We start from the raw sequence: 14298 nt of genomic DNA on the forward strand, positions 1-14298 counted from the left end.
ATATTATTATATATCACTGATGTAATCTAGAATCTAGGAATGGAGTCCATTATTATAATTTTATTCTGGAACAATTACCATATGGCAAGTATAAGCTATATGTGTTGAAATTGAAAACTTGTCCTATAAATTCTTTGGTTAAGAAATTTCCAAATGTGAAACTGGATGATTTAATAATATCAAATGTAGATAAGAGATCACTTAAAACTTCTTAGGGAGTAAGTTCAGAAGTAAGTTTATATAATTTTAAGAAGACAGCAAAGCCCACAAGTGTTTGGTTCTTTGATTGGATAAAAAATTTAAGTCAAATATTTAACAGCTTTCAAACTTATTTTAAAAAATAAAATGGGGTGAAACATTGAAACTGAGAGAATTCCTTGTGTTGGCTTCTTAATACTTTTATTTCTTCACACATTCATTCATTCATTTATTCAATATTTATTGAACCCTTACTACAACTAGCACCGACAGAAGTTTCAAAAATACTACGCAAATGGCATTTTCCAAAATTATTATATATATATATAACTATATATAACTATATATCTATAAAACACTACTCTTATATTCTTCATATTCTTATGCCTATTCATAAAAAATATAAAACATATATTGATCTAATTAGCCAGCTGGGGAAGTAAGCATGAATAGAGTCTGGCCCAGTACTTCCCCTACCTAGGAGAAAAAGCTTTGGAGCTGCAATCTCCCTGGGGCAGACGCTGTCACATATGCCTTTCTGGGAGGGATTAAGAAAGCCAGAGCAGCTGGGACCCATTTTCAAATATAAAACTGACATGAAAGGCTCTACATGAATGACTAAAACTCTAAGTTGAGATAAGCTGGAAGAGCCTAAGAAAGGGATGCATTAGTCTTAGTGTTAAACCAAAGAAAATTGATTAGATCACAAAATGGACAGGTTTAACTTATGATCCTATAAGCCCGGGCAAATGAAAAACAAAGATCTGCACCCTTATTTATCAGTCCTTTAGCATATCGCACTCAGAAGATGGAATTAATTAAAGGTTATATAAGAAATGTCACAGGCTGAACTAAAATAATCAAGACTACAGTTTGTGTTGACATCTTTTACTTTTCAAAATTTTGGACAATTTTCTGTACATGCCATTCTTGAAATGTAAAAGATCAGTAGCTTTTTGCAAATATAAGGTAGTATTTGCCGTTTTGTGTTCCTTTGTCATCTCCTACTGGGAGTGCCCCTTCATTGGTTAAGTGGTACTTTTTCTTGAACATTTTCATAAACAAGAAGAGTTTAATATCAACTTACAACAGGATCTTATGTTATATTCTTAGATATCAAAGTGTATTCGTCCATAGTTTAAATTTGGGTTAAAATCAGATGAGATTATAAGAGTCCTGGCAGTTTAGAGTGGGATCAAATTAAAGTGCAAATAAAGAGCTAATCCTATTTTATTTCCCATCTCTCTATAAAGAATATCAAATGATGATAGTGATACATAGGGAAACATAGCACCTATGCAACCATGCTTTGATGTTTATGAAGTGTCCATTTCTAAAATAAGTACAGAAAACCTATCAGTTCACACTAGCACTTGCTACCATTACATTGCAGAAGTGTACAGAACTAGTAAAAAGATAAAAAGAAACAGTATATTGCTTAATAGTTGACAGCCAGAAATGTTTGCTTCTTAAGCTTTTGCTGATTCTCGTCAAATACAGCCTTCTACTGAGCCTGGCTCCAGATTTCACATGGCAGGAAGACCATACCGCTATAGATATCATTTATATCACAACTTCAAGTTCTGAATTAAAGGCATTTCTAGATTCCACACATTTCATTTACTTAGAAAAATTAATATTACATTGTTGTTCTTTGATGGCAGTGACATACAATTCTCATATTCTCTAAATTTTTCTTTGCCTAAAAAAACCAAAGAAACATTCTCATTCATGAAGGAAGTAGAATTACTGGTGTTAGTGTTTCTAGAAAGCCTTCTCTCTTGCCCTTTCTCCTGTGGGTTCCAATAAATTTGAAAAACAGATAAAGCAGACTAAATGGGGATCAAAATAAACTGTGAAATGCATGTGGGACTCTCTGGTATTGGCTGCATTAGAGCAATAGTAAAGATCCCTGATAGGGGTCCCTCTCTTTCCCAAAATTTAGATCTTGGGGTCTATCATGGAGAAGGCCAAATCTATAAAACTCTCTTACCCAAACATTTGCATGGAGCACCATGGACTATAACACCGTCTATGGAATGCCAGAGACAGGATGTGCACAGTTACTTTACCCACTGAATACCATGAGCCAATGAATGACTTCCTGTCCCACTCAACATGTCATTTTCCTTCACATGGAAAGAAACCAGTAAGGGGTACAGAGAAAATCAGCACATTTTCCTTTCAACACTGTCTTCCTTTCAGGGTTTAGGGTGCAGTTCCTCTCAAGAAAATAAAATAAGAGATGACTAAGTAATCCCCCAGAAACTAATTTTATGGAAATGCATTACAATGCTTTCATATTACTCATGTTCTTTTTAAAAAAAAGAAACCCTATTGTTTTGCCATAATACTTTCCAAAATTAATAGATTACACAAGATAATTTGGCCAGTTTCTCTCTTCTCCAATGAAAGTCACTAACAGTTAGGATGATGAAATCAGCCATCTGTTCTATTGACTTGATAGAAAGTCATCACAGGATATACAAATTTTATCAATTATATCACCTCACATGTGCTTTTGAATATTTGTCTAATGAGAAACTTGGTTAACGGCAGCTGAGGTGATCCTGAGGGACACTGGTCCATGTCGTCATGTTGGAGGAAGCTCTCTTACAAGGTTATTTCATGCAAGCATTCTCCCACCACATGACAGGCAGTGTTTAAAACACTGGAGCAACAGACAAGGCTCTGTTCTCAGAGACTTTCACTCTGGAAGGTGCTTATAGTCAATAAGTAAAAGAAATCCATAAGTGAGATAGTTTTATGGAGTGATAGGTGTAATGGAAGATACTGAAGCTCCTTGATGTGATAGTTACTGGAGATCACCAACTAGAGATAGGATATGGGGAGGATGTGGATTTAGTGATCAAGAAAAGCTCTTTGAGGAGAAACCATCTGGTCTGAGACCTAATTTAGAAGGAGCCATACAGACCTGAAAGGGAGTATGTAAAAGGTCATAAGACACAAAGTCTTGGGGTGCCTGTGTGGTTCAGTCGGTTAAGTGTCCGACTCTTGATCTAAGGGTCATGAGTTCAAGCCCCGCACTGAGCTCCACGCTGGGCATGGAGCCTACTTAAAAAAAAAAGATGTCATCAAAAAAAAAAATGAGAAGCTACAGTTTCAGCTTTTATAGAATCCAACCTATTTCATGCCAAGAAAATTACTCTATATGATGTTACCATACAGTTCAACAGCTTACTCCTTTGTAAATAACACATGGTAAGCCAGTGGGAAATGGCATATTACTAATGATGAACCCCTGGTGCAGATCCATGATAAGGGATGAATGAACGAACGTATACCCAGTGCCTCCTAAATGCGAGGCACTGATAACGGTTCTTTTATATTCTGCTCACTTTGAACAAATACATCTTTCTTCATGTGGTGAATTTGTATCAAGTTCCTCTATGTGCCAGGCACTGTACTCAGCATTCGATTAAAAAATGAACCTGACACAGTACTCCCTACAGTGTGCTTATGCTCGATGGAGGGCAGTTGACAATTGAACAAGCAATTGTGATTTGGCTCAATCAGTGCCATCAAATGAGTAAAACTGAGGTACTAGAGGTGCACATGAAGTTGATTTTGGGCTACTGAGGAAAGGGGTCAAGAAAAGCTTCTTAAGACAAAGCGACATTTAAGCAAGATGTTACGGATATGTAAGGAATAGCCACGCCACAAGGCTGAAAGTAGCCTAGAGAAGAAAAAGAATTACAAGTTCTTCTCCATGTCTGGAGCCATTGAAGGAAACTGTCAAGAGATAAGACTGCAGAATCAGCAATGGCAAATCACACAGAACCCTGTCTGCTGAGCTAAGAAATTTGGACTTTATGTGGCAGCAGCCGAGAACCACTAAAGAGCTTTAAGCGGGGGAATTACAGGATAGATTTGTGAGTTTTTAAAAAATCTCTCTAGGTTCAATGTGGAGATTCCAAGGTGGGGAGGGGAAAAAGCAAGTTGAACACAAAGTAAACATAATCCATTCAAGTAGTTTTGCTATGAAAACTTGAAAACCCCCAGTGAGCTGGATTTCCATCCAAATCTCACAGTGCACTGCTTTAAATGAGCTTAAACTTTACTTACCAACTTCACTCATATTTTTAATACTCAGGTGGTGAATTTAATCACATAAGGTTGCATTATATTACTTACTTCATGTATTTTGAAATGTGAGTTTTTCACTGAGTCAGCATGGCCATATCGCTTAGCTCAGGAAAATATGTCAATCCTTATGCCCCTCAAAACTGCCATTAACACGCATGACATCAAATTTTTCTAGGTGATGTGAAATTAAATCATGACTCTTTGCAATGTATTCTAATCAGCTCCTCCATTAACTGTTTTCAAATGGTAATCATCTCGGCTCCAAATGAACAGTTACATACTCAGCTTGCTCTATGAATTCTATGAATGCATAAACCATAACAAGTTGTAATTATATTACTTTCAGAAGTCATTTACAGCAATTGAACAAACTAAGAAAAATTCCAAGATTCTTGTGTGACAGCGCAATTAAACAATATGAACTGCAAGACTCCACTTCATATTCTAAAATTTAGTTAAGATGTATTTTTTGAGAAAAGATCTTTTTGGAATATAGACATTGTTCAGGTTAAGGCTTTATAACTTTAAGTTACGGACCACCAAGCAAAATTATCAGATGATAATGCATTATGTTTTGTTACATACCATATTAAATAAATTTCTCTAACAGAGAGAAATCTTCTCTTTTAATAGGGAGGTAGGTGTCAATGTCTGCAGCAAAAAGACTACTTGGGAAAAGCTAATTCATACTTTTACAGTACCTACTATGTGCCAGGTGCTGAACTAGGGACTTTAGGTATTTTGACCTATGTCATCTGTTTCATACTGAATACTTGATAGAAGAACCCGTCTTCCTCTGGTCAGAATCCCTCAATTTCAAGTAGTTAGGTGCTTATAAAATAGACTAGCATCATTTCAGGTACCCATTGCTGCATAACACACCACCCCAAAACTTTAGGAGTTGAAAATAACAACCACCGTTTATCATCCTTCATGATTCTGTGGGTTGACCAGAAAGCTCTGCTCTGTGGTGATGGCTTGGGCACTAAATTAGCTGTAAGGTTCATTATAGTGGCCTCACTCCCACGGCAAGGAGTAGGTGGTGGCAGCTAGCTGGGAGCTCAGTTGGGAATGTTTGCCAGAGGCCTTGGTTCTTCCCTATGGAGGCCTCTCTACATGGTTGATTGGATTTCCTTATAGCATAGGAACTGTGTTCCTAGAAGAAACATTCTAAGAGTGAGCATTCTAAGAGTATAAATCTGGCATGCAAACACTTATTGTGGTAGGTAAAATAATGCCCCCACAAAGATAGCCATGCTCTAATCCCTGAAGCCTGTGAATATGTTATTTTCATGGCAAAAGAGACCGCAGATGTAATTAAGGTGAGATGGAAAGATTAGCCTAGATTATCCAGGAGGGATAATATAATCACAAGAGTCCTTGTGAGAGGGAGGCAGGAGTAAGACAGATTTGAAGATGTTATGCAGATGGCTTTGACAATGAAAGAAGGGGCCACAAGCCAAGGAATACAGGCAACTCTAGAAGCTGGGCAAGGCAAAGGAATAGATTCTTCTCTAGGGCCTCCGGAAGGAACGCAGTCCTGCTGATACTTGAATCTTAGCTCAGTGTGACTTCTGACCTACAGAACTATAAGATAATAACTTTGTTTTATTTTAAGCCAGAAAGTTGGTGCAATTTAAAATAGCAATAGGAAATGAATATATTTGTCAGGCTTCTGCTTTGAACCCATTTGTTAACGCTCAATGGCTAAAGCCCAGAGTCACTGGATGAAATTCTTGGAGACACGGTTCATTGTAACAGTATACCACCACGGTGACAACCCAACCCAAGTACCAGTTCCTTCAAAATATTTCCTGTGATTTAGGTTTCTGTTGCTGCTATAACAAATTAACGCAAACTCAGTGACTTAAAACAACACAAATTTATGATCTCACAGCTTCTGTAGGGTACAAGCCTGACATGGGTATTAGCAAGGGAAAATCAAAATGTTGGCAGGGCTGCACTTCTTACCAGAAGCTCTGCAGAAGAATCTAATTCCAAGCTCATTCATGTTGTTGGCTGAAATAAGTTCTTTCTTTGGGGTTGTAAGACCGAGGCCTCCATTTCCTTGCAGGTTGTCAACAGGGGCTGTCCTTCTCTAAAGGCTTCTTGCCAGGCCCAACATGTGACCCCTTAGATCTCAGAACCACCAACAGCACACTTGGAATTCTCTGACTTTTTCTTCACTGCATGTTACTCCAGCTGCCGAAAGTTCTCTGCTCCTAAAGGATCATGTGATTAGATTGGGCCCACTTATGACAATCACCCTATCTTAATAGCTATAACCTTAATTACCTCTGCAAAGCTCCTTAGCTTTGCCATGCAAGGTAACATATTCACAGGTTGCAGGGATTAGGGCACAGACCTTTCTGGGGGTCATTATTCTGCCTATCATCATTCTCCAAAACCTAAATCTCTGTGACAAGGAGAGGTTAGAAGTACAGCATCAGTCTACTGTGTGTCCTGTCTAGGAATAAACCCTCAAAGGAGCAATTAGCACAGATAAACGCATCATCATTCTGCTGTTCACTAGCTCCAACAGCATTTCCAGGAGACAATCTATTTGAGATGTTACTCCTCCAAAATTAGTCACAGTTGGGTATTTCATAACCAACTCTGCTCCATCATTAAAGGGCAAGGCTTCCGAAAAGAGCAGCAATGCTGTTTTTATAATAACCCTGCCTTCCTTGACAATGAAGAACGACCTGAAAATAAATTGATTCAAAATGACCTCGTGACATCATAAAAGGGACTGTGTACTCACAGGGGTGGATACCTCTCACATCCCTCTTTACTCTCCAAAGATTTTGCACTTTTTGTTTCTGTTCCAAATCTACCAGTGGCCTTTTCATTGCCAAGCGCAATGTAATTAGAGCCTCTATGGTGAATGGTGATTATCCTATGTTTTAAAACATGTGTCTCTTACTTATAGATGCATAGAGACTAAGATGAATAGGTAGGTAGAGACAACAACTATACTTTTTAAAAAATCCAAATGCCTTACTGATTCATCTCAAAATATTAATTTTTAAAATATTGTATTGGACTTGGGGTGCCTGGCTGGCTCAGTCCATAGAGCATGCAACTCTCGATCTCAGGGTTGTGAATTCAAGCCCCACATTGGGCACAGAGCCTATACTCAAAAAAACAAAATAAAACAAAATGCTATTAAGGGGCGCCTGGGTGGCTCAGTCGTTAAGCGTCTGCCTTCGGCTCAGGTCATGGTCCCAGGGTCCTGGGATCGAGCCCCACATTGGGCTCCCTGCTCAGCGGGGAGCCTGCTTCTCCCTCTCCCACTCCCCCTGCTTGTGTTCCCTCTCTCGCTGGGTCTCTCTCTGTCAAATAAATAAATAAAATCTTAAATAAAAAAATTAAAAATGCTATTAAAAAATGTATTGTATTGGACAACCTTGACAAAACAAAGCCATAAGGAAAACAAAGCTTAAGCATTAAGCTAAGGAATATTGAGATATCCCAACTGAGGAAAATTTTATCCCAACATCTTTGTTAATTGTCATTCAGGTAGGAGAAAAATATATAAATGAACTGGTGTAAGGAAAGAGCACTTTATACTCTCTGAAATCTTCTTATTCATGATGCAAGCTTAAATTCTGTTCCCTAAAGGAAAATTTCATAGTGCTGCCCCTACCACCACCAATGCTAGAGACAACTTGGGGAGTATTAGAACCGCCTGGGAAGAATTAAGTTTGGAAGCTTTTAGCCTAATTTTATACACTGAGGTGGAAGGGAGCCTCCTTCTGGTCAATTACATAGAGGAGAATTTTGGTTTTTACCGAGAAAGTTCTTTGCCTATTTTACAGCTAAAATTGCAACCAGCTTCTCTTATTAAAAAAAGATTCGGCAGTATTAATACAAGAAGAGCAAAGAAAATAATCACTCTGAACTACCTCAGGAGAAATATGCCCAAACATACATGCACTTCAAAGTGAAGGAAGTTCCGCCCTGTTTCAACTACTAAATAATCATTTTACACAATAGTCAAATTCCAAAGAAAACACAGCCTACACATTAAATATGTTCTCAAATTATCAGTAGACTTAGGACAAAGCCTATAAGCTAAATAATTTGCGAGTGAATTTTTAAATGACCTTTTCTTCATTAAAATGTTAATTTAACGTAGTCTAGATGTAGACTTCTAACGTATTTTTTTAAAAACAAGGAATGCTTCACAAATTTGTGTGTCATCCTTGTGCAAGGGCCATGCTCATCTTTAATGTATCATTTCAATTTTAGTATATGTGCTGCTGAAGCAAGCACTAGACTTTAATACTTATTACAATAAATGTACTATAGGAGCATAAATCCTGATTCATATATTTTAATTTACAAATCCATCAGTTTGATTAATGGAGCCATTTTTCTCTCCAATCATGTTAAATTACATCCATAGCCAAATCCCTGAAGTAAATTACGAGCTCATTCGGGAAACATCCTGCCAAGAGAGTATTTGGCGCACAGTAGGCAGTCAATAAATATTGAAAATGATAAACATTTATTCTACCAAAGCATATATAGCAGTATAGATTTTTAACCACGTGTGAACTCTTCAATTGAAATGTTAACAACAGTCCAGTCGGTCCCTCATCCAACACACCTGAGAGTTGCTTTCCCTTGCATTAATTGAAATGCATTCAGGAGAGAGACGTTAATTAATATTAATCAAGCCTCCCAGGAAAGTAAGGCAGTGCTATTGCCAGTGGGCCCTGAGACCATAGAATAATGATTTTAGAGTCACTGCATTCTTTGTTCCCTCGGCTTATGCTGACATTTAATTGCATGGGATAATGTAGACATAATCACTGATCAAGAAAAATCAGGGTGGGTGGGGCTCAGGTGTGTCCTTTTCCATAATCTGGGAAGGCTTCCTCAATTCCCTTTCACAGAATTGTGAATATTGAATGGGGGTTTGCCCTGCACCAAGTGCTGTACTAGGCACTTCATATACAGAAGTGAAAGGAGATGTGGTTCCTGTCCTCAAGAAGCTTCTAATCTAGTCCACATAAGTTGAAACTCCTAACTGCAACAAAATATTGTAAGTGCTGAGATAGAAGAAGGAGAACACAAAGGGGGAAGCTGTCAGTGTGGAGTCATGTCTAGGGAAGGAAAGCTAGAAGAAATTCTCCCATTGTACCTGAGCACACCAGTTCCCTGCCGTAAAAGGCATCTGAATGACTACATCTCCCTGTGAGTGCTATAGGAAATGTTAAGGAAAACCAAATGTAGGAAAAGAAGGCCCTGGGACAACCTGGGAAGGACTCATAGAATCACAGCGTAGTTTGCAATAGGCCAGTCCTCAACCAACAGGATTTGCCTAAGAGCAAATACTGGAAGGTACTTACTTTCCTGCTGGGTGCCACACGTGGACAAACCTATAAAACCTGATAGACTGCCTTACACCGTAGATACTTTTTCACCTTGGCTTTCACTCACCGACCTTAGAAATAAGCAAGGGCTTGGAACCCCGACTCGCCAGGGCCAAAGCCCTCCCTTTTCCCTAGACAGTTCTCCAAAGAGATTTGCATGTTCTGTCCAAATAGAATTCCTGGAGGTTTATTTAGAATTCCCAAATTAATCTGAGTTCAAGAGGCCAATGAGCTCCCTCTCTCACCTGAAGGCCATTCCCAGGCAGCTATCACCACTACTGGGTGGGCATGTCATCTCCAGCAAGGACTATGTCTCCTACTTCTTTCTTGGCATCCTCATTAACTCCTGCCACAGTGCCTCACAGGTAGCTCATTGGATGATTGATAATAATGAGGATGATAAACAACAAACACAGAAACTCTCCAAAGATGACCAGAATGGTAAAATCCCAAGATTTTGCCATGTGTTAGAAGTTATATATGGTTAGTGGGCAGGATAACCTATTAAATACATTCTATGGGTTTTATATTCCCATTCTTTCTTCCTCCACAGTACTGTATATAATAGAGGATACGCTATCATGTGTGTTCTTGATTTGTGCTGCCCACGAAGAAAAACAGAGGCTCCTGTTGATGCTAAATAAGGCATTTTATTGGCCTAACATAAGTCACCATATGGAGCAGGTTCTACCTGAGGCCTGCCTGGGTGAAGTCCAAGTCATTGTGAGACCTTATGTCCAATTTATCCAGGGTTCTGATTTACCAAGTAATGTCCCAAGGTGCTGGCTTACATGTCCAGCCTGTGTTAGTAAAGCCAGGCACGAGAGCCCTAACCCATGTCCAGGAAGCAGAGCGAAGACTTTGATCTCACTGGGAGGCCACAGTTCTGTGGCTTGCACCCTCTTCTGGACCCAAAAAGCTCCTATTTGTTGCAAGAGCATGTATTTGGAAAATTCAGGGTCAAAGGGCTTGTTTGCTTTAAGAAAAGCAAAGAACAAGCTCAATAATTTATGGAAGTTTTATTTGATTACTAGGTCAGTGGTTTAATTTTGCATATGTTCTCATGAATGTAACCACTGTGTTTTATGTGAAGATCATCTTGTAAACTAAATGCGCTGGCAGAGGAAAATCAGTATGCAGCACCCAAGACATCAAGGAAATTGGCAGCCGTGGAAAACACCTGTAATGCTTTCCTCCCCAGCTTCCCAGCTAACCACCAGCAAAGGAATACCCTTGCTCAAACGCTCTCCTCTGCAGTGGTTAGCTCTTCTGTCGACCAATTACCTTCTGGCTAAATTTCAGTGTGAAGTAGAACCTGGAAGTAATGAGAGCACTCACCCTAGTGTTATTTTGTTGAAGAAAATATTATGTAACTTAGTAATGTTTCTCATGTCTCATGTACTCCTAATCAATGGCAAGTTAATTAATAACAAAAAGAGAAATTCTGTGGTGTGTGTGTTCGCATGCGTGCTCACACGTGCAGAGGTTGACACGCTTTGTTTCAAGGGGCCAAGAGCTACACACTAAAGTGTCCTTATAGGAACTTCAGAGGCTTGTATATTTACCTTAATCCTACTAGGGATGGGAGATCCAACAGTGCAGACAATTCCCATCTGCAGTTGCCATTATGATGCAAGTGGGTGTCATCATTAAACTCAAGACAGCCTGTTTAGGTTTTGCAAGCAATCCTGGACCCTGCGGTTCTCTAATGTGGTTATCAAAGAGTTATGATAGCACTTCATGGCTGCAGCTACCATGTGTGATTAAAACCTACCAGATTCCCTCTCTGTCAAATAAATAAATAAAATCTTAAAAAAAAAAAAAAAGTGGCACCTAGGTGGCTCAGTCATTAAAACCTACCAGATGACATTGTACTGGACATATTCCCTTTAATCCCTTTCCCATATTGCTGAAACCTTGCAGGACATATATTTTTATCCTTATTTTATAGATCAGGAAACTGAACTTCAGGGAAGTTTAAAAGTGGAAAAGATGATATGTGAACCTAAATTAGCCTGACTCCAAGGTCAAGCTTTTTCCACTAAATGCATAGCCACTGACTTTATATACTTCAAGGATTAGAGCCAACCACACAACCTTATTTTCTAATTGGTGAGCTTGGCCATTGAAGTGAGGCAGTTAGTTCACCAGGGAGAAAGGACAGGATACACACAGACCTAAAAGTGAGAGGGAACCTGCATGTTCCAAATTCTGCAAGGTCTCCTGTGCTGCTGGAGGGGGTAAGAATAGAACATAATTACACTGGACAGTTAGAATAGAGCATGAAGGTTCTGGTGAGAAATGTTAGGACTCCATCTTAGAAGGAACATATTCTCTGGACAAAAAGTTATGATTTAGATCTCAGCCATCCAAAGAGAGCCTCAGGGAGCTAGAACCATTGTTCACCTAACCCATCTTAGGAACAAAACACTATTCTTGTAAGATTTTTCCCTTTGTGCTCCTCGCTCAGCCCTAAAGAGTGATTGTGGTGTTCTTCCCCTTGGCAGTGACATGACTCTCTAGCAGTCTCATGAACACTCATGAGAGAACTGAGGGGAACAAAACAGGGGCGGACTGGTGCAAAGAAGGTGTCATTCATTCATTCATTGGTCCATTCATTTGTTCGGTCATTCATTAAACCCAGGCAATACAGCAATAACGGTTTAAAGCAGGGGTTGCCAGTCTACCACCAAGTCAAATGTAGCCTATCACCTATTTTTGCAAATAAAGTTTTATTGGAACACAGCTATGCGTGTTTATTTATTATACATTGTCTGTGACTGCTTTCACACTAAAAGAGCAGAGCTGGTTTGTTGTAACAGACACAGTATGGCCCACAAAGCTGAAAATATTTACTGTCTGGCCCTTTACAAGAAAAGTCGGCTAACCCCTACTTAGTTGATTTAAATACCAACTCTGCCATCTGAGCTCTGAACCTCAGTTTCCTCTTCTCTGAAGCAGAGATGATAATAATGGTGTTACCTATTAGATTCTCTGTGAGGATTAGATCATTTTTATGTGCAAAGTACCCAGCACAAAGTAAGCACTGAATAGTTGAATTAGTTGTTGTTGTTATTTATTCCTTTACCAATATTGCAGGAATGGCTAGGAAATTGGACAAGGACTACAAATGGCTGCTGAGCTATTTGAAATGCCTGTTATGTGGGCACATAGAGAGTAGGGTATCCAGGTGTGGATTATGCAGGAAGAGTTAAGGCTGGGTATACACATTTGGGAGGTAATCACATATGATATATTTAAAGCCACAGACCTGGATGGAATTACTGGAGAAAGCATATGTGGAAAGTAGAGGAGGGCCAGACACCAAATGCAGTTGAGGTTTGTGATCATAAATTTAAAGTTAGCCTAGTAAGCACTGTCACATTTTCTTCCAGCTACATTCAGTTGTACTGACGCAGTGATGGAATAGGAACAAAGTTGAATTTACTCAAGTTTGGAATTCTCCCAGACAAAAACAGGAGTGGGGCAAAGGAGCTGAATATGTATACATGGAAATTATTTAACAATAGACTGGGAAATTTTAACCAGGTAAAGAGGATGTGGAGAAAGGGGAACCCTCCTACACTGTTGGTGGGAATGCAAGCTGGTGCATACTGGAAAACAGTATGGAGGTTCCTCAAAAAGTTGAAAATAGAGCTACCCTACGACCCAGCAATTGCACTGCTGGGTATTTACCCCAAAGATACAAATGTACTGATCCAAAGGGGTATGTGCACCCTAATGTTTACAGCAGCAATGTCCACAATAGCCAAACTATGGAAAGAGCCAAGATGTCCATCAACAGATGAATGGATAAAGAAGATGTGGTATATATATATAATGGAATATTATGCAGCCATCAAAAAATGAAATCTTGCCATTTGCAATGACATGGATGGAGCTGGAGGGTATTATGCTAAGCAAAATAAGTCAATCAGAGAAAGACAATTATCATATGATCTCACTGATATGAGGAATTTGAGAAACAAGGCAGAGGATCATAGGGGAAGAAAGGAAAAAATGAAACAAGACAAAACCAGAGAGGGAGACAAACCATAAGAGACTCTTAATCTTGGGAAACAAACTGAGGGTTGCTGGAGTGGAGGGTGGTGGGAGGGATGGGGTGGCTGGGTGATGGACGTTGAGGGGGGTATGTGCTATGGTGAATGCTGTGAATTGTGTAAGACTGATGAATCACAGACCTGTACCCCTGAAACAAATAACATATTATATGTTAATAAAAATAAATAAATTTTAAAAAATAAAAAATAAATTAAAAGTGGGGGAGGGCAAAGTATACAGCCTAATTCCACGTGCTTCAAAATCCAGAGGGATTAAAGAGGAAATGGAAGTAATGGTATAAAAGCAGTCTTAAAGAAAAAGGTGGGCACCTATCCCAAATAATTTCAGTCACAGATAAGCAACTAAGAGAGAAATGCTTACATACTAGAGGCTACATATAAATAATGTAAAGAGAGTACATTACTAAGGTAACATTAGCTGCTATAAGAAATAGATAAAACCCAAATGCTCAGTGGCTTAACTTAATAGAAGTTTATTTCTTGCTCAATAAACTCAATAGAAATGATCTCTTGGAAGATGAAGGGCT

The 14298-nt window shown here is 38.9% G+C and overlaps 1 non-coding gene across 1 annotated transcript; it reads right to left on the reverse strand.

Moving 5' to 3' along the window:
- Window positions 1-8476: 8476 nt before the first annotated feature.
- On the reverse strand, window positions 8477-8583 carry LOC116625318. The gene has a single exon (XR_004298059.1). It is a non-coding gene; the product is annotated as a U6 spliceosomal RNA (small nuclear RNA).
- Window positions 8584-14298: the final 5715 nt, after the last annotated feature.

This window comes from Phoca vitulina, unplaced genomic scaffold (genome assembly GCF_004348235.1).
Source record: "Phoca vitulina isolate PV1807 unplaced genomic scaffold, GSC_HSeal_1.0 scaffold76, whole genome shotgun sequence".
Lineage (NCBI taxonomy): Eukaryota > Metazoa > Chordata > Mammalia > Carnivora > Phocidae > Phoca > Phoca vitulina.